The sequence below is a fragment of the Aquarana catesbeiana genome, linkage group LG06, assembly GCF_042186555.1.
Source record: "Aquarana catesbeiana isolate 2022-GZ linkage group LG06, ASM4218655v1, whole genome shotgun sequence".
Classification (NCBI taxonomy): Eukaryota; Metazoa; Chordata; class Amphibia; order Anura; family Ranidae; genus Aquarana; species Aquarana catesbeiana.
In genome coordinates this window covers 266,873,345-266,899,192 of record NC_133329.1, presented here as the reverse complement: position 1 = coordinate 266,899,192, position 25,848 = coordinate 266,873,345, and positions in this window count along the sequence as shown.

Genomic DNA, 25,848 nt, shown 5'->3' with positions numbered 1-25,848 from the left:
TACTTTTCAAAATGGGGTCATTTGGGGGGTTTTGTACTGCCCTGCCATTTTAGCACCTCAAGAAATGAAATTGGCAGTCAAACTAAAAGCTGTGTAAATTCCAGAAAATGTACCCTAGCTTGTAGACGCTATAACTTTTGCGCAAACCAATAAATATACGCTTAAGGACATTTTTTTTACCAAAGACATGTGGCCGAATAGATTTTGGCCTAAATGTATGACTAAAATTGAGTTTATTGGATTTTTTTTATAACAAAAAGTAGAAAATATCATTTTTTTTTCAAAATTTTTTTCCGTTTATAGCACAAAAAATAAAAACCGCAGGGGTGATCAAATACCATCAAAAGAAAGCTCTATTTGTGGGAAGAAAAGGACGCAAATTTAGTTTGGGTACAGCATTGCATGACCACGCAATTAGCAGTTAAAGCGACGCAGTGCCAAATTGGAAAAAGTCCTCTGGTCTTTAGGCAGCCAAATGGTCCGGGGCTGAAGTGGTTAAGCAATGTCTTGATATACAAGTAGCATCAAGTCACAACTGTTCATCAAGTCAAAATGTATTTAAAAATTTTGCTACTCTTGCAAAACGCTCTCAAACCAACGTTTTACTGTATAACCAATCAACATGATATTGATAGGATCAATGGATGTATATATAAATAGATATTGCAGGCTGATCAAGTGGAGCTTTTTAGCTGTATCTTGAAGTAGTGATTTGCGGACTGCAGTCTTTGCGAGAGGAATTTCCACTTTGTATGTAAATATGGACAACCAACAATATTTATACATCTAGCCAAGGTGGCTTTAGATGCACTCTTTCCCGTGTGTGCTCCTGAAAAGAGGACAAACAAGGAGTCTGTTTTCCTAAAGGTCTTGGTGACCTCAAGATAGGCGAGAAGAATTCTTCTCACGTCTAAAAAACTAAACTTTCTTTCTTGGTCGCCCTTTGGCGAAGTACAAAAGGTTGGCAATACAATGTCCTGGGATCTGCGGAATGTACTGGCCACTTTAGGCAGAAATCCTGGATCACTTTTGAAAACAACCCAATCCTCAAAAATTGTGAGGAAAGGCTCCCTCACTGAAAGGGCCCGTAACTCACTTACCCTACGAACTGAGGTAATTACCACAAAGAAAATTATTTTTAAGGTAAGTAACTTAACTGAAATACCCTCTAGGGCAGTGATGGCGAACCTTGGCACCCCAGATGTTTTGGAACTACATTTCCCATGATGCTTAACTACACTGCAAAGTGCATGAGCATCATGGGAAATGTAGTTCCAAAACATCTGGGGTGCCAAGGTTTGCCATCACTGCCCTAGATGTTTTGGAACTACATTTCCCATGATGCTCAACTACACTGCAAAGTGCATGAGCATGATGGGAAATGTAGTTCCAAAACATCTGGGGTGAGGTTCACCATCACTGCTCTAGGGGCTCAAAAGGGAATTCTACCAGAGTTTGAAGCAGGTCCCAGGTTGGACAACTTCTCACCACTATTAGCCTGGACCTAGAAATTAATTTAAAGAATCTAGCTATAGTGGGATTTTCCATGAGAGAAAAAATTGGAGAAAAACATTAATTGCTGTCATCTGTACCTTTAAAGTACTAACTGAAAGACCTTTGTCGACACCCTCTTGAAAAAAAATTACAAAATTGAAGGAACATCATGAGTTGATCTTTTGATTTTCAGATAACCACGAGTTAAATTTCTTCCAGACCTTGGAATACATGGCTCTAGTGACTGGTTTTCTGCAAGTTACCAGGGTCTTGACCCCTGGCTGGGCGCTTAGTATCTTTTCTTCAGATACCAGGCCGTCAAGCTTAAGGAAACTACCTGTGTGACACTGGACCCTGCGATAATAAGTCTTGTCTCTTTGGAAGACTCAGTGGAGGCTCTGAGACCAGAGTCTGTAACAGGGAAAACCATGGCCTCTTGGGCCAAAAAGGGGCTATTAGGATAAGATCTGTTTCTTCTAGAAGAAACTTCCAGAGGACTTCTGGAATTAGCCTGATCGGTGAGAAGGCGTAACAGAGGCCGAATGGCCACGGATTCGCCAGAGCATCGATCCCCAATGATTAATCTGCTGGGTTTAGAGAAAAGAACTTCTCTGTCTTGCGATTGTTCTGATCTGCGACCAGGTCCGCTATGGGGCATCCCCATCTGTCGGTGAGACCCACAAAGATTTCGGGATGAAGGGACCAATTGTCTTGACATACCCAGTAGCGGCTGAGATAATCTGTCAGACAGTTGTGTGTCCCCTTCAGGTGCACTGCTGTAATTGAAGCTAGATTCCCTTCTGCCCATGATAAAATCTCCTGGGTGATAGATTGAAGTATCCGACTCCTCGTACCTCCCTGTTTGTTGAGGTATGCCACAGTAGCGATATTGTCGGATAGAATCTGGAGATTGTGACCCCTGATTTCCGTCTGAAATGTCTGCAAGGCTCTCTGAACCGCTAGAAGCTCTCTGATTCGATGAAGCTCTTGCTTCCATTGAGGACCACTCTCCCTGTGCAATTGTGTTGCTGAGATGGGCTCCCCATCCCCAGGAACTCACATCCATTGTGATCCTCTGGGATATAGGAATGGACCATGGTAGACCTCGTTAGGTGAAGGTGTGTCCACCACAAGCTTCTTTTTACCCTGGAGGGTAACAAGACCCTTGAATTCCAGGGAACTTGCGTCTCCATCCCAGTTCCTTAGTAGAAATAGCTGTAATGGGCGTTGCTGAAATCTTGCCCATGGCACTGTGGGAAAACAAGAGGTCATCAGACCCACTGCTCTTGAAACTTCCCTCAGCGAGACTGACTGATTGGTCTGCAAGGCGGACATTGCATCATTCTTGAGACCTTTTCCTGCGGTAGAAACACTTTTTGGTCTACTGTGAAAAATTTGTATCCCAGATATGTCACCACCTGGGCTGGAATTAAGGAAGACTTCTTGTTTATTAACCAGCCTAGAAACTGAAGGGAGTCTTGTATGGACTGAAAATCCGCTAATAACTTTTGGTATGACTCCGCCACCACTAGAAGGTCATCCAGGTAAGGGATAATAGTTATCACCTTTAATCTTAGCGGAGCCAGTGCCTCCTTCAACACCTTTGTAAAGATGCATGGGGCTAAGGACAGACCGAAGGGGAGGGCTTGAAATTGAACGTGCCGAATCTGTGTTCCCATCTTGACCGCTAGTCTCAAGAATCTTTGGAAGGCTGGGTGAATAGGGATGTGCAGATAAGCATCCCTCAAATCCAAAGTGGCCATTAAGCAGTTTGGGTAAAGCAGATTTTTGATTGGGAACACAGTCTCCATACGAAAGTGCTTGTACCTAATCGAACAGTTTAGAGACTGGAGGTTCAGGCTAAGCCGATATTGTCCTGACGGCTTTCTGATGACAAATATATGGGAATAAAATCCCTTGCCCTGATCCGACCAGGAAACCGGAATCAGGACCTTTTGATCTATCAAGTCTCCAATTTGGAGACCCAGGGCCCTCGCTTTTACCCGATCTTGGGGAGGGAAGGTGACCAATAATCGCTCTGGTGGCTGGCAAGAAAAATCCAGTCTGTACCCATTGGTCACTAGGTCCATGATGAATGGACTTGAGGTGACTGCTGCCCACTGTGGGAGAAAAGCCCTCAATCTTCCTCCCACTGGGAGACATGAGTCGTTGAGGAGGGTTAAACAAGACGCCCCCTCTACCTCTGCTCTTGTGCCCTGTCCAATGCTTTTTGGGCCTATTGTCCCTTTTTTCTTTCAGCTGTACATTCCAGCGTCTCTTGCAGACCTGGGCCAAAAAGATGATCGCCTGTTAAGGGAAGACCACATAGGCATAACTTTGAGGCAGCATCGCCTGACCAGGTTTTAAGCCATGGGCTTCTTCTGGCTGAATTCACTAAGGCCAAGGAGTCCTAACTGTCATTCTTACCGACTCTGGAAGAATCAGCCAAAAACCCCACTGCACGAAAGAGGAGAGAGAAATATTTCAGAATCTGTTCTCTAGAGGTACCTGCCAACAAGTGTTTGTATTTGTGTCAACCATACTTCTAAATTTGTGGCTACAAAAGTGGAGGCCAGAGCTGGTTTAAGATTCCCAATTTTTAAGTCCCAGGCTCTGCGTAGAAGGATATCGCCTCTTTTATCCATCGGATCCCTAAGCGTGCCCATACCGTCAAACACTAAGTCCGAGGTTTTTGAAACTTTTAAAAGAGGTGCGTCTAACTTAGGATTTTTGTTCCATGGCTGCGCTGTGTCCTCTTCAAAGAGAAACCTTTTTAGGTTACCGGAAAAGAAAAGGTTTTCTCTCTGGATCTTCCCACTCCAGCTTGATAGTATCAAAAAGGGAACTATGCACAGGAAAAACGCTAGCCTTTTTCTTATGCAAACCTTTGTACATAAGGTCATATTTAGACAATTGTACCTTCTCCTCTTCTATATCAAGTGTCGTATCAAGCCTTTAGTAAGTCATCTATATCTTCCAATGATAACTTATACCTAGAGCCCTTTACGGATTCTCTAGCCCTGGGCCCTGTATCTGACCCGGATTCTTCCAGGGAAGAATGGGTAGATCCGGCTTCAGCCTCAGAGTCTTCATTCTCTGCACTCTGCTGTGGAGCGCTAGGACCGGCTGAAGTCCAAACTTGAGATGGACCCACTGAGGGGACTTGAATTTTATCAGTCAGAGTTTTAAATGAGCTAAACGTAGACGTAAGCTCATCTCTAACAGAAGTCAGCATCTTCTGACAGGAGACTACCGAGTCATCCTTAACTAGGTTGTCTCTACAGGTGCGGCCAACTGCTTTGCCCCATGAGGAGCTCAATTTGTTTCCACAAACCGCACATTTCCTTTTTGGTGACTGTCCTTGTCATGAGTCTTGGCCTGCAAGAGAACAAATGACCCCAATGAATTTTACACCACATACACTCCATAACCACCCATGCATGAGGAAAGGAAAATATGTGCCCCCTTCACCTAGTCCCTACTGGTTACAAGGGGGAGAACACTCACAGGATGTGCAAGCAAGTAAAAATACACTTCAGGCTTACCTGTGAGGTGCTGGTGTTAGGGCCTGCTTCCACTGCTTGTGCAGGTATCGCAGAGGAGTCCATCCCACCCCTGTAGTGGTCCGTAGCCTCCGCTGGGTTTCACTGTTTTTAAAACCACCAGCCTCCCAGCGTCCCTGTTCGTGCCGTTTAGAGACCGGAACTAGTGTCTCCGGCACCTGCTGATGACGTCACACACCCCAGAAGTGACCCGGCCGGGTACTTCCTGTGGGCCAGCTTGAAACGCTTAAGTTCCACCCCCCCATGCGCGGCTTCCGCTCTTCTACTGCACACTCCAGCCAGGCTGTTTAGCAGGGAAAACAAGCCGACTGCTGCCATGCGGCTCACGGACAAGAGCTCAGACATACACCGTGGTGCTGGCATTCTCCATGCACTGAGAAGCAGGGACAGCAGCCACAAACCTACTCCCCCGGTGGATGTGCCGCTCTGGGGCTAAGAAGAAGATAGGAATACCACCCCAATCGCCAAAGGAGCCACGCTTATGAGAGCTAGGGGAACCAGTTCCAGGAAACATGTTACCCCCCTGTCCAGAGGAAACATGAATACTGACATGGGGCCTGGAGGACCGCCTTTTTATCTGGTGGGGGGTTAACGCATTTCCTGTCCTGATAGGAGGAGCCCTAGGTCTCATGGCTGTCCTGAAAGACGCTTAGAGAAATGACGTTCCTCTACTGCAAATCGCAGGAACCTCTGATAAGGCTGAAAAATAGGTACGTGTAAATACGCATCCTTTATATCGATTGAGGCTAGAAAGTCTCCCATCTGGAGTGAGGCTACTACTGAGCGGACAGACTCCATCCGAAAGGACTGGATTAGTAGATACTGGTTCAGGGATCTTAGGTCCAAAATGGGCCTTGTTTCCCCGTTTGGTTTTTGAACCGTAAATAGGTTCGAGTAAAACCCTGCACCCCTTTCGGATAGAGGAACCTCTACAATCACCCCTTGATGCACTATGCATCATTTGCTGCTCAGTGATTGCAGTATTCTAGTCTGCATCTCCCCCAAGGTAATACATAAACATAAAACCTGGCCTGTTAGTGGGCCCTTAGGACAGGGTTGATGACCACTGCACTAGATGATGTAGTGCCTGAAGCAATAAGTCTTTTTGGAGGATCCGAGAGAACGCTGGATCTTAGAAACCTCTGAGGGGGAACCCCCTTGCAACTCCAGCTTGTAACCGCGGGATATAGTTGAGGTAACCCACTCATCCTAAACTATTGTTCTCTAAATGTCCGCAAAGTGCAGTAGCCTTCCTCCCACCCAATGGAGTGGGGGCATCCCCTCAAAAGGAGGGCTGGGTGCTGGGTTTAGAAGAATTCTGGACCCAGGGCTTTTTCTGGCCCTGGCCTTGTGGCTTGCTCCTGGCCCTAGTGCCCTGTTGGCAGCAGAACTGCCTTGGTGCTGAGACATTTGAGGAAGCAGTCCCTGAGGCTTTAAACGAGGGACGCCTGGTGCTTTTCTTCACAGGAAGTAGAGAACTCTTCCCTCCGGAAATCTTTTGGATATATTTGTTCAAGTGATCACCAAATAAATGTTCCCCATGAAAGGGGAAACCTGCCAATAACCATTTACAAGGAATCTCGGCTGACCAGTTCTTAAGCCACAAAAGTCTGCGCCTATGTACAGACAAGAGAGCCAAAAGAAAAACCTGCTGTATGGAATCCTTTAAGGCGTCAACAGCAAAACACAGCACTTGAGGAATATCTGCCTTATTTTCCAGGCAGATCAACCTCCTGGTTAGGCCTGTCAGGCCATTTGACCTGATCCTTTACAGACTGGCAGATACAAATTGCTACAACAGCTGGCTGAATAGCTGAACTGGCCAAAGAAAAGGAAGCCTTTAATAATGACTCCAATTTCTTGTGAACAGGGTCTTTCCTGGCCTGTGCATTATCTACCAGACAATTCGAATTCTTGTTTAAGGAAGAGACTGCTGCATCTACAGCTGGCATGCTCCACTTCTTAACGAACTTTTCATCCATGGGATATAAAAGGTAAAACCTCTTAGGAGGAACAAAAATCCTGTCAGGATGTTCCCAATTAGCATACACCGCCCGTTCCAACAGAGGGTGTAAGGGGAAAGCCTGTGTGGCCTCAAGAGGCCTCAGGGATCCCAAAGAGGACCAGGGAGCCTCAGTAACCTCTGCAAGAGGCAACTTAAAAGCAGAGCGAACCATTTCAATAAGAGTCAGGATCAAAAGCCTCTGTGATTGAGAGACCAACTGGATATCTTCTTGTCCAGATTGCTCGGAAGCAGACTCATCTGCCAGGCTAGCCACAGAATCCTGAGCTTTAAGCTCTTCCTCATCCTCAACCCATTCCTGCTCCAGACTAGGAGGCTCCGGGGAGGGGGATCTTTCACACTTCTTGCCACCCTGCGGGATGGAGGCAAACATGCCAGCAATCTTGTGCTCTAACCCGGCTAGGGCTGAGGACAGTTCATCCTTAGTGATAGCAGCAGCATTGACTGTAGGCACAATCCCAGATATTCGCAACGGCTCAGATTGCCCAGAAGCCTCTGGTCCTTCAGGGGATACAACACTAGGGATACGACTAGGTTCGTCAGGAACTACTGATGACATAGGTGTGTCTTCCCTGTAGTGTTAGTCCTGCTCCTCTTTTTTGAAGACATTTACTAGCCACAAAAAGGTAGTACCTGGGTGTAGTATAAACACACCTCAGAAGGGAGACCCTTTAATAGGGCTCACCAAGCCCCTATGAAACAATTCTGCTAAGCACCTTTAGGCTGCCAAGTAACACCTGGTGACTCACTTGACCCGAGTAAGGAGAAATGAACCGCTGCAAATGCCTGGTTCAGAGCCTGCTCTGTCCCACAGCTGCCTTCTGGAAGCAACGCATGCTTGGCATACACAGCTTAAATAAGCTGGCTGTGCGCTGGAACGCTCTGAGCATGCGTGCGCACATACGCAGTCCTGGCAAACGATCGTGGCCGTATTTGTGCATGACGCAAATCTTCGTGCGCCCAGAAAAAGGCTATGGCGCATGTGCGGCGAAGCCGCGTGCGCCATGGCTGCCAAACAAACTGCTGATCCCAGCGGCACTCTTGCAAACGCACGTGCACCATGATGAACCAAGGCAAAATGGCGCACCATCATACAGGTAAAAAACAGCCAGACACAAGCAAGAAAGGCACACTTTGCAAACACTTACAGCTAGCCCAAAACTCCCCCGTATGGTCACCGCAAAAAAGCCTCTAGCTAGCTTGACTGATTGTTACAATCACTGGAAACCCCACAATAATAATAAAGGGGTTTCACTTACCAGTCCAGGCACAGGGCAGCTTAGAAACTAAGAGCCCAAGCTTCACCCTTCTCGGCAGGTTCCTGTCACTTGAGGACCTTCAAGGACTGGGTACCCTTTTCATGTTTGGTGTCCACTCCCTTGGACCTGTACAGCACCCTGCAGAAATGCCTTAGCGCTGTAGTGTCCAGGATTCCACTTCGCAAGGTCCAGCACCCGGAGGCCGCATTAGGGGCAAAACCTTGCAGGATCTTGAGTCTTCTTTGCAAGGCTCGGGTGCCATTTATCTAAGCATATACAGCCTGTGTCAAATGGATCCGATTGGTCAACCCCTTGATTCATTTAAGAACCGTTTGTGGAACTAGAGACCTGGAGCTCAGACAGCTCAAACAACCGTGCCATCCACCTCGCAGACACTGGTAAAAAAAAACTGAAGTACTTCCTGTATGGGAGGGCTTATATAGGGAATCACTTGCTGTCTGAAGATCTTTGGTCTACCAATGTCCATTCACCTGGAGATGAAGTATAACTAACATCAGAGATGGTGAGTGAATCTGACCAAAACTAATCAATTGCAGAACAAGATGTTTGCCCGCATATTTCTTTTATGTTTCAGGATTTATCTGCATCATTAACTTTAGAACATCTGTATTCAGAATCGCATATGGGCTCCTATGGAGCTTCATGCAGTACATCACAATATGGGGATAAGTTTTTTTACCCTGTAAATGCAAGAAACTTTACTATAGACACTTTTCAGGCTGTAATAGAGGGGGAATTGATACAAATGAAACAACATAGCTCAACATCTAGAAAGACTAATAGCTCAAAGCAAGAGAAAGAGGCGCTACAGCAATTAAAAGACAAGGGTTAGTGATAAAGGAAGCAGATAAGGGAGGAGCAGTGGTGGTGATGACTAGGGAACAATATAGATCTGAAGCCATTAGACAGCTCAGTGACAGTGACACATATCGACCCCTGTCTAACACCCCCACTACTGTTTTTCAATCAACTCTTTTGAAACATTTACAGTTGGGCTTTAGTATGAGAGTTGTGTTATCCAAAACTGCTGAGTATTTCTATGTGGATAAACCTGTGGTGCCGGTATTCCATCATCTCCCTAAGATTCATAAACTTTATCGTCCCATCCAGGGACGACCAATTGTGGCTGGAATTGGCTCTTTGAACGTTTGGGAGAATGGGTAGACCGGCACCTACAGCCTTTGGTATACAGATTGCCTGGCTACATCACAGATACGAGCACAGTCCTATCCCATCTGTTAAATGGATATCCACCTATGTCTGGGCCACACTAGACGTGAGGGCACTCTATTTGTCAATCCCCCACAGCGCTGGATTGCAGGCCATCCAATATCATCTTCAACGCTACAGCTCCTACTCTCAGGAGCTTATTCTGTTAAGTGTTGAGCTTTTATTAAAGCATAATTATTTTTTATTTGATGGCGCATATTATGTCCAGCGCTGCGGGGCGTCGATAGGTGCTAGATTCTCACCGTCCATGGTGAACCTCTATGTGGGTTGGTGGGAGGAACAAGTTTTGTTCTCTCCCAGCAACCCTTTTGCTAAGCAGATTGTTTGATATGGTCGTTTCATTGATAACCTTGTGATGGTGTGGGATGGTGACATCATGGGATTGCATGAATTTTTGAAATTTCTGAATGATAATCAGTTAAATCTACATTTTTCAATTGAGCATGATGTTTCCAGTATCAACTTTTTAGACATCACCCTAAAGGGTGATCCAACCACAGGTGATGTTTCAACATGCACCTATAGGAAACCTTGCTCTGGTAACACTACGCTTTTTGCAACCAGTTGTCATCCATCCCACACCATCAATGCCATCTCTTATGGGGAGTTTATTTGAGCTAAACGTAACTGTTCAACAAACTTAACCTTTGAACTAGAATGTAAGTTCATCCATCAGCGCTTATTGGACCGAGGTTATAACGAATCTGTTATACACCAAGGACTAGAAAGGGTTTTGATGAAGGACAGAGAGGAATTACTGTTAGATAAGCCTAAAATAGAGAGAGCATAAAAATAAAAATAACAACAAACCTCATCAATCTTACAACTCTAGGAATAGAAAAACGGGTAAACCTATCACATTTGTAACCACATTTTCCCAAGAATATAATCAAATAGAATAATAAAAAAAAGAATCTGCCAATATTACATACAGATAAAGATTTCAATCAAATTCTGCAAGCAGGTTGCCTTTTTTCTAGCCGACATGCGCCCACACTGGGGACTGCACTATCACCTAGTCTATTTTCCTTGTCAAAAGAAGTTTGAGTATACAATATTATAAAGATACATAAAGTAAGTTTACAAGGATCTATAAAGTAAGCTCATTGTTTTACAGTAGGGTTTATATAGGTAAATATCATGAAATTTCAAATATTAAACATTGGGTTCACGTAAACCTAAATTAAAGATATATATCATTTCCTTAGTTACTTTTGTAGGTATTTAAATGATTTATACCTACTATACATATTGTTTACAGGTAGAGTGTATATAGGTCAAATAAATTCTGATAATGAGCTTTAATCATAAGGTGGAGAAAAGGAAAGAGAAAGAAGAAAAAGGGTAGAAAGGCAGAGGTATGGTCCACAAGGTTGTCCCGCTCGTCCGTTTATTATTCTTTTTAGTTCTCTTTGAAGCCTTAGAATGGGTGTCTCTGTAAGTCATTTAATCTGTTACCATGGCAACAGGACAGAGTCATTGAAGTTTGACAGGAACTGTTGTTTTATCCAAGGATGCCAAAGTTTTTCAAATTTTGGAATTTGATTTTGATCGATGGCTACCATCTTAGCATGGGACATTGTATTATTCATTCTGTAAATTGTTTCTGCTAGTACCAATGTAGGAGATTTCCATGCCTTGGCCACTGTTTGTTTTGCAGCCGTTATTAGTTGGATCATAAGTTTGAATTGAGAGAGTGTTAATCATTCCGGTTTTAGATTAAGTAAAGTTATATATGGATCTGGTTGTATTATTTTTTAAAATATTTTAGATGCAATCACGAAGACTTCCTTCCAGAAGGTTTGGATTACTGGGCACGTCCACCATATGTGTAAATGTGTGCCTATTTCTGGGCATCCTCGAAAACAAAGAGCTGAGGTATTAGGTGAATATTTTGCCACTCTAGCAGGTACAAGGTACCAGCGAGTTAGGACTTTATAATTTGTCTCCAGTGCTAAGATGTTGGGTGAAGATGACTTAGATGTGAGCCATATGTTAGACCAGTCCGTGTCTTCTAAAGTTCGTCCCAGGTCCTCCTCCCACCTCTGAACGTAAGAGGGTCTATTAAGATTTGGTACTCCATATAATTGATTATAAAGTGATGAAATTGTACCTTTAGCAAATGGATCTTTTGTACAGATTGATTCAAAAATGGATAATTGGGATAATGGTGTATCCCCCTTTAGGAATGGTGTATAGAAATTTTTGATTTGGAGATATCTAAATATCTCAGAGTTTGGTAGATCATATTTTTCTCTAAGCGATGGGAATGAAAGGAATGATTTAGATGCTATGAAGTCATTTAGTGTCTGAATGCCTGATGTTGTCCAAGCTTTAAAAGAATTTGGGTAGATCAATGCCGGATAAAAGGCTGGATTTCTGATAAAAGAAAGGAGAGGATTGTGTGGAGATTGTAACTGATATTTGGTTTTTAGTTTATCCCAGAGAGATAAGAAGTGTTTAGTTATGGGATTATGAATTTTAAAGCGGTCTTTAGGATCAAGCCATAATAAGTTTTATATTAACAGAGGGTCATTTTCTGAAGCCTCTATAAATACCCATAATGGGATTTCCTGTTTTGCATGGTATTTGGACAGACTGGCCAAATGTGCTGCTCTGTAGTAGTTAGTAAAATTAGGGTATCCCAGGCCTCCTTTATTTTTGGGAAGATGTAGTGTGTGTATAGGTATACGTGGTTTAGAAGAGCCCCATATAAACGAAGTTGCTCTTTTTTGTACTATTCTCAAAAAATAGGAAGGAATTGGAATAGGGAGGACTCTGAATAGATAAAGCAATTTGGGTAGAATAGTCATTTTGATTGCATTAATCTTCCCTATCCAGGATAAAGGAAGTTGCGACCATTGTTTTATTAGATTTGTGATCTGTCTTAATACAGGAGGATAATTGGTTGAGAATAAGTCAGAATGAGATGCTGTTAAATGAATTCCAAGATATGGGATTGATTTTTCTGCCCATGTGAATGGGAGTGCAGCCCTAGCCGGGATCAATTCCATGTTTGTGAGTGAAATATTAAGCACTAGGCATTTCTTAGGATTAATCATAAGGCCGGATAGGGCTGCAAATCCATCAAGAGCTGGTATTAAGTTAGCACCAGAGACCTGTGGTGATGATAGAAAAAGTAATATATCGTCTGCAAATATACATCATTTGTGTGTAATACCTCCTACTTCAATGCCAGTTATAGTTTGGTTTGTTCTTATGTATTGGGCCATGGGTTCGAGTATAAGGGCAAATAATAAGGGAGATAATGGGCAACCCTGTCGGGTACCTCTTTCGATATTAAAGGCATCAGATTTGTATCCAGCATATTTTATATAGGCTTTGGGTTTATTATATAATGCTTTGATCCATGTTAAAAAGTGGGGTCCAAAACCCCATTTTTGTAATGAATATTGCATATATTGCCAGGATACTGTGTCAAATGCCCTCTTAATATCGAGAGATAGAAAACATAAAGGGATTTTCTGTTTTTTAGCAATATGTGCCAATAACACTGCCCTGCGTATATTATCGCCTGCCTGTCTATTTGGCATGAAGCCTACTTGATCTCTATGTATTAATTTTCCTATAATGCTATTGAGGCGTTTTGCTATTATTTTTGCTAATAATTTAATATCAAGGTTTAACAGAGAGATAGGCCGATAATTCACACAGGAAGTATCATCAGAAAGGGGTTTTGGGATCATACAAACAATTGCCATTAGTGTTTCTTGCCGAAAAGAATGTCCATCTAGAAGTTTGTTAAAAGTTTCAGTGAGAATGGGAGAGAGTATTTCTGAGAATGTTTTATAGTATAAAGCCGAGTAGCCGTCTCGGCCTGGTCTTTTGTTAAGTTTTAGGTCTTTTATGGCGTTAGCAACTTCATCTATAGTTATAGGCTCATCCAAACTGCTTTTTTGATTCTGAGATAACTCAGGTAAGGTTATTTTTGAGAAGAAGGATTCAGCCTCTGTAGGATTAAATTCATTGTTTGTCTTGTATAAAGTTGCGAGATGTGAGTGAAATTTATGGACTATTTTAACTGGATTACAAGTATAAACATTTTTTGATAATTTCAAACGTATTGGTTTGAAAGATTTGTTAGTTGAATTTAATGCCCGAGCCAAATATGTACCTGGTTTGTTTGTATTCATGTAGAAATTGTATTTGGAGCGTTTGAGGGATTTATCAACTGACTCAGTGAGAAATAGATCGTATTCCAATCTAGATTTTTCCAGATGAGATTTTGTACTCTGAGATGGGTTATCTTGGAATGATATGTAGGCTGCATTAAAATTGAGTTCTAGTTTTTTTGCTAGATTTTTGCGTTCCCGTTTAAATAGTGCCATTTGTCTTTGTATTGTACCACGCAAGACAGGCTTATGAGCTTCCCATAGTGTTATTGGGGAGATGTCTGTTGTATTATTAATTGATATGTATTCCTTTAAAGCTTGTTCAATGGCCATCTGATGTAGTGGGTGTTTGAGCATTATGTCCGGTAAGTACCACGTTGGGTCTTGCGCTTTTGGTATGGCTGAGGCTATAGTAGTGTATACTGCATTATGGTCAGACCACGGAATCGGAATTATATCTGATGCAATAATTTCTGGTATCATTCCTATTGTTAGAAAAATATGATCTATTCTGGTGAAGGTTTGATGAGGGTGCGAGAAATAAGTGAATTTCTTTTTCATTGGGTTACTTTCTCTCCACGAATCTACCAGATTGTATTTGGAAAGAAGTTGAGAAAAAGGTAATCTAGAGGTTATTTTGGATGGTGTAAAAGGTGATTTATTTAGAAATGGGAGGAGGACCTGGTTCGAATCCCCACACATTATCACTGTTCCTATTTTGTGTGTATTAATCACTTGTAATATATGTGAGAGGAATGGTGTAGGTTGTTTGTTAGGAGCGTAGTAGGAAATCACCGTGATTGCTGTATCCATTATATAACCCATGAGTATCAGGTATCTACCTTCTGGGTCTTTAATTTCTGATGATAAGGTGAATGGTGTGGATCGGTGAAATGCAATTAGAGTTCCCCTTTGCTTGGTACAGGCAGAAGCTGTGTAAATTTGTTGATAAAAAGGAGAAATATATTTTGGTGTAGAATCTTTGGTGAAGTGTGTTTCTTGGAGGCATACTATGTGAGCCTTCTTGTTATGGAAAGTACGGAAGGCTTTGGTCCTTTTTTGAGGGACATTTATTCTCTGAACATTCAGGGAAAGTATATTCAGTGGTGCCATGGCAACAGATCAAATAGTTTTGACTTACTTTTTGTTATGCAGAGCTGACTGCGCAGATCAACCTGTGTGGCCTGAAGAGATGAAAAGATAGAAAAGAAACCAGTGAATTCTGGAGTAAAGAGTAAACAAAAAACATATGAGATTAGATGATACATTGTATAAATTATTTTTTGCAAGTAATCACAATTTACCCGGGAAAGAGAATAAATATCTCTCTCAGGGGAATAAGTGCCTTCGTCACACTCCCACATAATATGGTTGGGAGAATGAGGAGGGCTAATGGGGGTACACGGATCTTCCACTTACAGGAGAGAAGTGCTATGTCAAAAGACATCAAAATGATGTTTCATTAATTGGAGTGCAGAATATAATTTTTGTTGAAATTATTTATTCCAGGGTGGTTGTATATGGTTAGCCTTGCCCTAGGCTAAATAATTCAGTTAGAAAGGTACTGTTAATAACTTTGGTATTGATGAAGATAGTTTGAATTATTTTGGGATTTTAACCCTTTTAGAGTAAACAATTACATATTTTATTCATATGTAACTGTTTAGATATGTTAACTCATAAAATTGAGGTTGTATTGCTTCAGATTAGAATAAACAAAAACATAATTCTAGGAACTAGTTAGGTAATAATATATTTGTTTTAAGAAAAGAAAGAAAAAGCTTCCATTACTTCTGGATTATTGAACATATTTGTCCTAAAAAGTAATAAATCTATTGTTATTACCTGATAATATATAACTGAACAAGAATTTCCTTATTTCACTTATATATTCTAAGGCTATATGAATCAGAAGTAATAAGAAATATAACTGGAATGTAACATGATCCCACACAGTGTGTGACTATCAGAATGCAGTTACATTCAGTTATAAATACAGGTTTTTTTATAGAGAACCATCTCTTAGTATAATAAATGAAGAGATATCAGGAATTAGGATGTCAGTCCATTGAATCTTCTTGGTCCATGGATGATGTGGCATAACGGCCTCTTTTGTGAGAATGATGATTCCCATTTTGTTCTGAAATTTTCTGAGTGCTGCCTGAAGGTGAAGATGATGCCATTCTTCTGCATGTGGGAGAGTTGCTGCTTGTGGGTTCTGTCAGATTTAATTTTAAAAGGGTTTGTTGTAGTTCATCTGCTGATCTGCTTCTGTAAATTGTACCTTGGTAGTTAAATCTGACTGAAAAGGGGAAGCCCCATTGATACATAATGTTGTGGCGTTGCAGTTCCATTAGTTGGGGTTTCATGGATCGTATGGATAGTAATAGTAAGTTGGGATAGGTCAGCAAAAATTTGATAATTGTGTCCTTGAAAATTAAGTTCCTTTTTTTCTCTTGCAGCAATTAGTATTTGTTCTTTCGTTCTGTAATAATGAAATTTTGTGATTATATCACGTGGGGGTCCATCTTTCTTTTTGGCTGTGAGGGCTCTGTGTACTCTGTCCAGTTCTAAACGTTCAATAGGGATATCTGGCTTTAGTTCTTGTAATAGAGCAATAATAGTAGATTGCAGGTCTGTCACAGTTTCAGGTATTCCCCTTATGCGCAAGTTTGAACGTCTGGCTCTATTTTCGTAATCTTCGAGCTTAGTTTGAAGTATTAAATTCTCTTCTTTTAATTTTTCCAATTCTGTTATATTTTCTTGGGTTGTAATTTCAATTTCATCCATTTTTATTTCTAAGGCTGCGGTGCAGTTTCCCAGCTCTCTTATTTCTTTGGATAGGCTTTTTGTTATTTGGTCTGAGGTTTGTTTTAAAGCCTTATGAAGCATCTTTTCAAATTGTAATAATATTTCTGGGGATGTTGAGGAGGCTTGTGGAGAAGTTTGTGAGAGGATTTGTTCTGTATCTGACTCAAATGGAGAGTCTTGCTGTGACATTTTCTGTCTGTGAGAGCGCCCTGATGCTGTATATTGTGAGGTGACTGGAGCTGCTTTAGTTGCAGTGAGTGCCTGTGAGCTCTTTGTGAGGTGATTTTTATTTCTGCCACGGTTTCCTCCCAGTACCATATTTCCTGCCCAAACTTTCACAGTTTGTTCCCTGGGGCAAAAAGGTTCAAATGGATACCTTTTGAGCCTGCAGGCTCCGCTTTGTCCTTCTCTTCTCTCCTCAGCGGTGCGGAGCTCTAACAATGCATGTCTGCTCCGCTAGGCTCCGCCCATCTCCCAAGGACCTAGTCTATTTTCATCCAAACAATGCCAACTCACCTGGCTCTCCTATCCTGGCAGTTACCCTTGTAATATAAAAACCTGTAGGTACTGTAACTTGTGTGATCTGGGTAAAACATTTGTTGCTACAGGTGAAGAGTTTACTATACAGCAATACATCAACTGTGGCACAAACTATGTAATTTACCTGATCACCTGTATTTCATGCAGCCTCCAATATGTAGGCTGTACCACACATCCTTTGAGAGCCCGTATAGGGGAACATTACTGTGACACAATTAACCCAAATGCTAGAAATATTTTGAATGCAACACGTCACTTTAGGGAATGTCACCAGGGCGATCTCTCTTCTTTCCACTTTATAGGAATAGAACGGCTGTCTCACTTGCCCAGAGGAGATGACAGTGAGAGAAGCATGGTGGATTTTTAGATTAAAAACTAGATCGCCTTAGGAGTTAAACCTGAGGTGGGATCTGGATTTGCACTTACATTAAGCATGCCTCTCCCCAGAGCCTCCTCTCTTTTCCTCCTCTGGTGTCTTTTTCACATACCTGAATTATTATTTATTTTATTTTTTACTTTTTGTATCTAATGTTTTTTGTATTTCATGGTGTGTTTTAATCATGTATATGTGCATGAGTGCGTGCATGAGTGTGTGCACACATGTACTTATTATCACTCTAAGGTGTGTGACAAATAGTGGCATACATATGGATCACCCAATATGCAGTATAGCCGATTCCCCCTTTTTTGGATAATTGCCTGTAGTCAATTAAGACAATGGGTGGAGCCAGTGATCCTTGGAGCTACTATTTATTTTCAGTTTCATGTTTGTAATGTGGTTATGACTAAGGCCTTATAGGCTGAAACGCGTCAACTGTTCTTATTTGCGTTTGGTCACTGTGGCTTGTCAATAAATATTATACTTCTTAAGAGCAATCACCGGAGTGCGGATCATCTTTTCCTCATTTACCTACTCAGCCAGCGACTGTGGATCGAGCATCTGGGATCTCTGCTTTCTATGTGATGTATGGGTAGTAGCACTGACTTTTTTGTTTATAAGATGAAGTATAACTCTGTGTCCCATGATGTATGAAAAAGAAAGCTACCTTATAGGACAATCAATCTCATCACAAGGCAAAGCAATAATAAATATATACAGGACTGTACAAAAGTTTTAGATAGTTGTGAAGAAATGCTGTAAAGTAAGAATGCTATCAAAAATATGTTTTTTTTTTTTTAATCAATTTACAAAATACAAAGCGAGCAAACAGAAGAAAAATCAAATCAATATTTGCTGTGACTACCCTTTGTCTTCAAACCAGCGTTAATTCTTCTGGGTACACTTGCACACAGCTTTTTGAAGGAACTCAGCAAGTAGGTTGCTCCAAACATCTTGGAGAACAAACCACAGATCTTCTGTGGATGTAGGCCTTTTGTCTCATCATGTAACCCCAGGAAGACTCAATGTTGATATCAGGGCTGTTGGATATAAACCGTCACTTCCAGGACTTCTTGTTCTTTATGCTGAAGATAGTTCTTAATGATATTGGCTTTATGTTTGGGGCCGTTGTCCTGCTACAGAATAAATTTGGGGCCAATCACACGCCTCACTGATGGTATGCCATGATGGATAAATATTTGCCTGTATTTTTCAACATTGAGAACACCAATTGCTCCTGACCAAATCTCAAAGTTCATATGCAGAAATGCATCCCCAAACTGCAAGTCAAACAGAGAGGGCAAATCTGCCTAGTGGGTAAATGGGTAGCAATAAATGACAGGCAGACTCGATGCCTACTCTGAGATCTGCCTTCTGATTCTCAGAATGTCTATGCTAAGCATGCTGCCACCTGGCCTACTCAAAACTACCAGGTGGGTCAGTCCCCAGGCAGCACAGCAGCAACACTTTCTCAATGGATCGCCAATGGTCCTACCCCATACACAAGCTTCAGTGTGCACTGGTCTTAGACTCCCCTTCTGCTACGCAGAGCCAAGACATTCACTGCTGCACATCCCATGGACCCCCCTCATACCTGTAGCACACAGGGAGCAGCTGAGGTCCCAGGCTCTTGGAAGCGGATGGTGAGCCTGGGACCAGAGCCAATCCTCTTCTTCCCCTTTCGGGCACTGATCAGACCTCACACGCACCCTACATCATGCTGCTGGCAGTGTTATGCCCCCCTGCACTGTACTGCAGAAGTGCAGAATAGGAGAGCTATGTTCCTTGATGCCGTTTGGCTGCTGGGGCAGTTCCCTTAACATAGGTGTGCAATTGTGTCAGCACACCTCCATTCAGGCAGCTTGAAGAAGGTAGCACTGAGTCACTTCCACAGCAACTAAACAGCATCAGAACCCCTATGCCACTTTTCAGCAGCACAGTACCTACTACCTTTCTCCTAAGCAGCTTTCCAACTCATCCCTACAAATCCTCAAAAGCACCCAACACACACACACACACACACACACACACACACACACACACCTCCCTTCTCTGCAGTGCCTGACACCCACCTAACCCCTGCCTTGTCACAGGGCCTTCCATCCACTTCACTTTCCCCCATTAAGACACCTTGCACCCAAATCGTTGATCAACCATAGTGCCTACTACCCACCTAACCCTGCCCACTCTGCCCCATCCCACACACCTCCCTCCAACCAACCTCCCCCTTGATTACACTGTCCCCCAGCCATCCATGTTACCCCCCTGATCACAAGGCCTCCTCTCCACCTTCCTAAATGTAACTATGCCTGCTTGTTGGTTAAAGCCCCCCCCCCCCAATAATTCCTCCCCTCCAATTACTAGCACTTTACTTTTTTGCTATGTTCCCAGACACAGTGCATCCATAGCTCCCAACTGTCCCTGATTTGGAGCAATGTCCCTCTGTCCCTCATTCCTCCTCATTTTGGCCTGATCAATAGAGATGTGTATAAAATGAACTTTTTATCTAATCAAAGTGTTTTCCAGCGCTAAACCTTTCATCTGATTTCTAAATTGCTGCATTTGTAAATTCCAAAAAACAATATAAAGAAATAGTAGTGGTAAAAGAGCACTTGTGGGTTTAACCAATCTTCTTTTTTTTTTTGTACAATTCTCCTTTAAGGGGGAGTTGCATGGGGTGTGTCCTATGCCTGCATACGTTTGCTGATAGGTGCCCCTCATTCCCATCTCAAAAAGTTGGGAGGTATGAATGCATCCCATCTTCCAGATCACAGTCTCTGCTGCACTGTCATAACCACTTCTTCCACTTCATCCACATAAACCGCTCCTCTGCTCTACAAGCATCCCAACTTACTGCCTTTGTTCCTTATCATCTGCATTACATTCTGCTGGGCCCCATAAACTTATTTCAGGAACAAGCACACTTTTGCTAGTCTTAACAGACTAAAAACTGACCCAAAACCATTCGTTTCCTTTAAGCTACTACATACATAGCATGTTGCCTTCTATTGCTCTATGCAGTATCAATGTATTTATCAACTTCAGTAAATCTACTGTAGGTTCCATGGAGCATTATCAGTACCTCTTCCCAGTCACTTCATTATGCTTTGGAACAGTTGAACGCTGGTCATTTCAAATAATGCAACAAACTGTGCTTTAATGCCTGTTTTATTTGGACTCTTTACACGAGTTCTTAATACACAGCAATAGTAATTTAAAGAGAAAGAAAAAATGGTTCATCTTTTGTTTTGGGAGTGATTAATTGGCACACTTTATAAAACAAAACTTGTTGCAAAAACAACAGACCAAATACTTACTTGGTGGTCTCAGTTTTTCATCGGTTTTAAGAAGAAACATACCATGCTAAGATTGAGAGGGATGAAGGAAACACCATAGAATTGCAATAAGGTGCAAGCCAGACTTTTTTTTGCAGCTCTGGGCTAGATAATGGGCACCACTGAGCTAAACAAAGGATTTTCAAAAATGGCCAACTTTTGCTTTCATCATAAAATATTTGGGAAATAAGTTCTATTACAGTTATAAGCCACATCCACCCTTATCCCATAGTAAATACTCTGATGATGCACACAATTGAATTTTAGCGTTCGGTAAAATCGATTTTTCAAATCGTTTTTCCCCCCATCTGTTTCCTGTAGATTCTGCAAGTTTCCCTTTCTGCCCCCTTTAGTTGTAGACAATTTCCACTGTTGCATTAAAAGCAAATGTGCAAAAGTGTCTGGTCTTGAGAGGCAAAAAAGATAATTTCTTTAACTACTTTCAAATGGATGCTTATAGAGATTATGAAGACGTACATTACTTCCTGATATTCACAAGTGTGTTACATATAAAACATTCACTTCACCACTAGATGTCACCAGTGCTCTAAACTGCTGGACTGTAGGAGACAGGTCCCCAGCATGTGCTACCTGCAGGTCACCATACACATTACAATCTGACCATAAAATCTTTGCACACAAAACTTTAGATTTACCAAAACCATGTAATATGAGGACCTATATATTCTTTCCAATCAATTCGTACCTCACCATCCTTACCCTTTTACTACAGAGTTGTAGGTAGATGTCAAGGAGATTGTACAATCAGATCGTAATGTGTATGGTGAGCTTACTCCAATCTTTAAAGTGACTGTAAACCCTTCATTTTTTTAAATATACATGTTATACTTACTTGCTCTGTGCAAAACATTTTGCACAGAGCACCCTGGTGTTCCTCTTCTCAGGTCCCCCACCTGTGCTCCTGGCTTGTCCCCACCATAGCAAGCCACTTGCTATGCGGGCGCTCATGCAGGCTCACTCCTGAGTGGGCTCTGTATGTCTATTGGCACACAGAGCATGGCTCAGCCTTGCCCCCCCTTTACTGACTGTGATTGACAGCAGCAGGAGCCAATGGTTCTCACTGCTGTCTGAGTCTAATGCAAGGCAGAGCGCGCTGATCATACACATATGTGGCTGCACAGAATAGACCCCTTATTCCATGCTACCACATATATATGTTGCGGTTTTGTGTCAGGAACGTGCTCAGTTGCATGCCCCCAGCACCCAGACAGCACTGTCACTCACAACTTTCTATTACAAAAAGATGGTGAGGATGGGCTCCCCATCATGTGATCAATGTTGCAGCCAGGAATGTTCATCAGTGTCTCTGGCCCTTACTTGAGTGCAAACAAATAATGCACACATATGTAGTATTTTTGCACATCCGGAGAAAGAGAATTTATTTTTATTTTTTGGTGGTGGGTTATGATATATATATATATATATATATAATCTATATATATATATATATATAATCTATATATATATATATATATATATATATATAATCTATATATATATATAATCTATATATATATATATATATATATATATATATATATATATATATATATATATATATATATATATATATATATACTATATATATATATATATATATATAATCTATATATATATATATATATATATATATATAATCTATATATATATATAATCTATATATATAGAATCTATATATATATATATATATATATATATATATATATAATCTATATATATATATATATATATATATATATATATAGAATCTATATATATATATATATATATATATATATATATATATATATATATATATAGAATCTATATATATATATATATAATCTATATATATATATATATATATATATATATATATATATATATATATAGATTCTATATATATATATATATAGATTCTATATATATATATATATATATATATATATATATATATATATATATATATATATATATATATATATATATATCTATATATATCTATATATATATATATATATATATATATATATATATATAATCATCTATATATATAATCATCTATATATATATATATATATATATATATATATATATATATATATAATCTATATATATATAGAATCTATATATATATAATCTATATATATATATATATATATATATAATCTATATATATATATATATATAATCTATATATATATATATATATATAATCTATATATATATATATATATATACACATACATACATATACACACACACATACAGTATCTCACAAAAGTGAGTACACCCCTCACATTTTTGTAGATATGTTATTATATCTTTTCATGTGATAACACTGAAGAAACGACACTTTGTAGAGCAACAATTCTTTTTTCAGATCCTCAGAGTTCTTTGCCAATAGGTGCCATGTTGAACTTCCAGTGACCAGTATGAGAGAGTGAGAGCGATAACACTAAATTTAACACACCTGCTCCCCATTCACACCTGAGACCTTGTAACACTAACGAGTCACATGACAGCAGGGAGGGAAAATGGGTAATTGGGCCCATGTTGGACATTTTCACTTAGGGGTATACTCCATTTTGTTGTCAGCAGTTTGGACATTAATGGCTGTTGAGTTATTTTGAGGAGAAAGCAAATTTACACTGTTATACAAGCTGTACACTCACTACTTTACATTGTAACAAAGTGTAATTCCTTCAGTGTTGTCACATGAAAAACATATAATCAAATATTTACAAAAAATGTGATGGGTGTACTCACTTTTGTGAGATACTGTATATACCAATATACAAAAAGAGAGATCAGCCTGGATATTCATCAAAAATCTGCAACATCAGGAAGGAATTTTGTCATTACATACTGTGAACTGTAATTTCAACAGGTTTAAACCCACAGATATGTAAACTTCTCTATCACATAGGACAACACAGATCTGAGTCATGGTGTGTTAAGCTGTCTACCAACTAGAAGTTTTTCTTTTTTTTTGTTCAACTCAACAGGCTGAACGAAAAAAAAAAAAAGATTGCCATACTAACAAGCGGTGTTAGTGCGATCTCCCCCACTTTGCCTTTTTGTTCTGATATGGAAACTGCCGCCCTATCCCCCTAGAACCCCCCCCCCCAAAGCCCCATTGGCCTGCCAGCACTGTTTAAATGCTGGTTTTCCAGCATGCCCATTCTACAGAAGCTGGTTGTAAGACTGGCTTCCACAGAACAGACAGCTTTAGATGTGGGCTGAAAGCCTACCTGTTTCCTCCGAACAGGCCCCTAACAGGTTTTACTCAACCACACAATAATAAATCCTTATGCCTAATGTGAATTAAATTTAGGAACTCCACTGTTTTTTTTTTTTTTTTTTTTTTTAATTTAAGAGGGTGAAGGGAACATAATCGGGGGAGGGTGGAACAGTGTTCTGTCACCTGGGAGTTTTGGGTGTCCCCACTCAGAATTGCATGATGTTAAAAATTCAACAGTGGGACCCCTTCATACATGGCTATAGGAGAAGTGCAGAGCGAGGCATTCGAGTTTTCACCAGTGGATTGCCTGATAATTTTAAACAGTGTTAGGTGGTTAACTTTTCTAGCATCTACCAAAGGGAACTTGCTCATTAAAGAGGAAGTAAACCTTGATGGGTTTTACTGCCTCTTTTTTTCCCCTGCAAAGTAAAAACATATGGCCTAGTACGCATTGCATACTAGCCCATTATGTGGCATTTAACTGCAAACAAAGCCCGCGTTGTCCCTACATCCATCTTCGCCCCTCTTCCTAATGGGGCTGCGGACTTTGGCTCTGTGACTGTCCGGAGTCACGTGACTTAACTACCGTGCATGCGCAGGGGAGCCGTCAGTCACGGCACTTTCTAGTGAAGAAACGGCATGAAGGGACGTTTCTTCACAGCGCATGCACCGATGACGGCGCAAGCGTATATGATAAATATCTCCTAAACCGTGCAGGTTTAGGAGATATTTATATTACCTACAGGTAAGCCTTACCTGTAGGTACAAGTGGCGTAACTAGGTTTACAAGCACTTTAATAGGAAAGGTATTAACTTTTTCCAATATAATTTTAACTTTAGCAGGAACAAATAAAAGATGTTCTAAGGATGAACATACATTACAGTGAATATTCTAGTTATCCTTAAGTAGCCTTTTATTTTAAATACCAGAGGTGATCAGAGATTTTAAAGTACATGCAAACATTCTATCTCCATTTCATAAGTCTCCCCTTATTCCCATACACAAACCGCTAATATAATAGAATTGCTAATATTTTTCATTCCCGGGCATAATGGAGATGCCAGCCAGATTAATTTAAGCAATATCGCAGATTAAAGGAAACCCATACTGAAAGAAATATATAGGGTGCCATTACTGGCCTCCTTCATATAACACTTGTTGCATGTCTATCATGACAGCCAGGCAACCAACATTTTCATTTAAAAAAAGCTCAGCATAAAGAAGACTTCCAAAAAAATAAAAATAAATCTTAATTTCATTTTTGGAGCAAGTAATACCAGGCATAAGGCTTTTAATATAAAATATTCATTTTCATGTCACTAATATAATCACTGCTTAACGGTGGAAGTGCTTTGATATCTGAGCATTGAGCTATAACACTGCCGATTCCTGCATGGTGAAGTATTTTCAACATAAATAAAATTCAAGTTTTAGTGATTGCTACATGCTAATACTAAAAGCTTGCAAACTCTGGGGCAGAATTGCCATTTTATCTTCAGATGATCTTATAACCTTTTTTATATGTTCTAATGGAGGTATTTTGCAGACCCCTCATGTGTGATATACACCAAAATGTTTCTGTACTTTTGTAAACATACTATACAGAATATATATGTTGCGGATTTGGAATGGTTTATTGGGGTTATGGCTGAAGATATCAGCCATAACCTCTGTATTGATTTTTTACAGCCAGCGTCTGGCTTTCTCATGAAATCGTTCCAAGCGGCTCATAAGCCACTGAAATGCTTTCAGAAGCGGCGGGAGGGCATGTCCCCCCTTCCCACTGGCTCACCCAAGAAACAATCCATTAGTGTG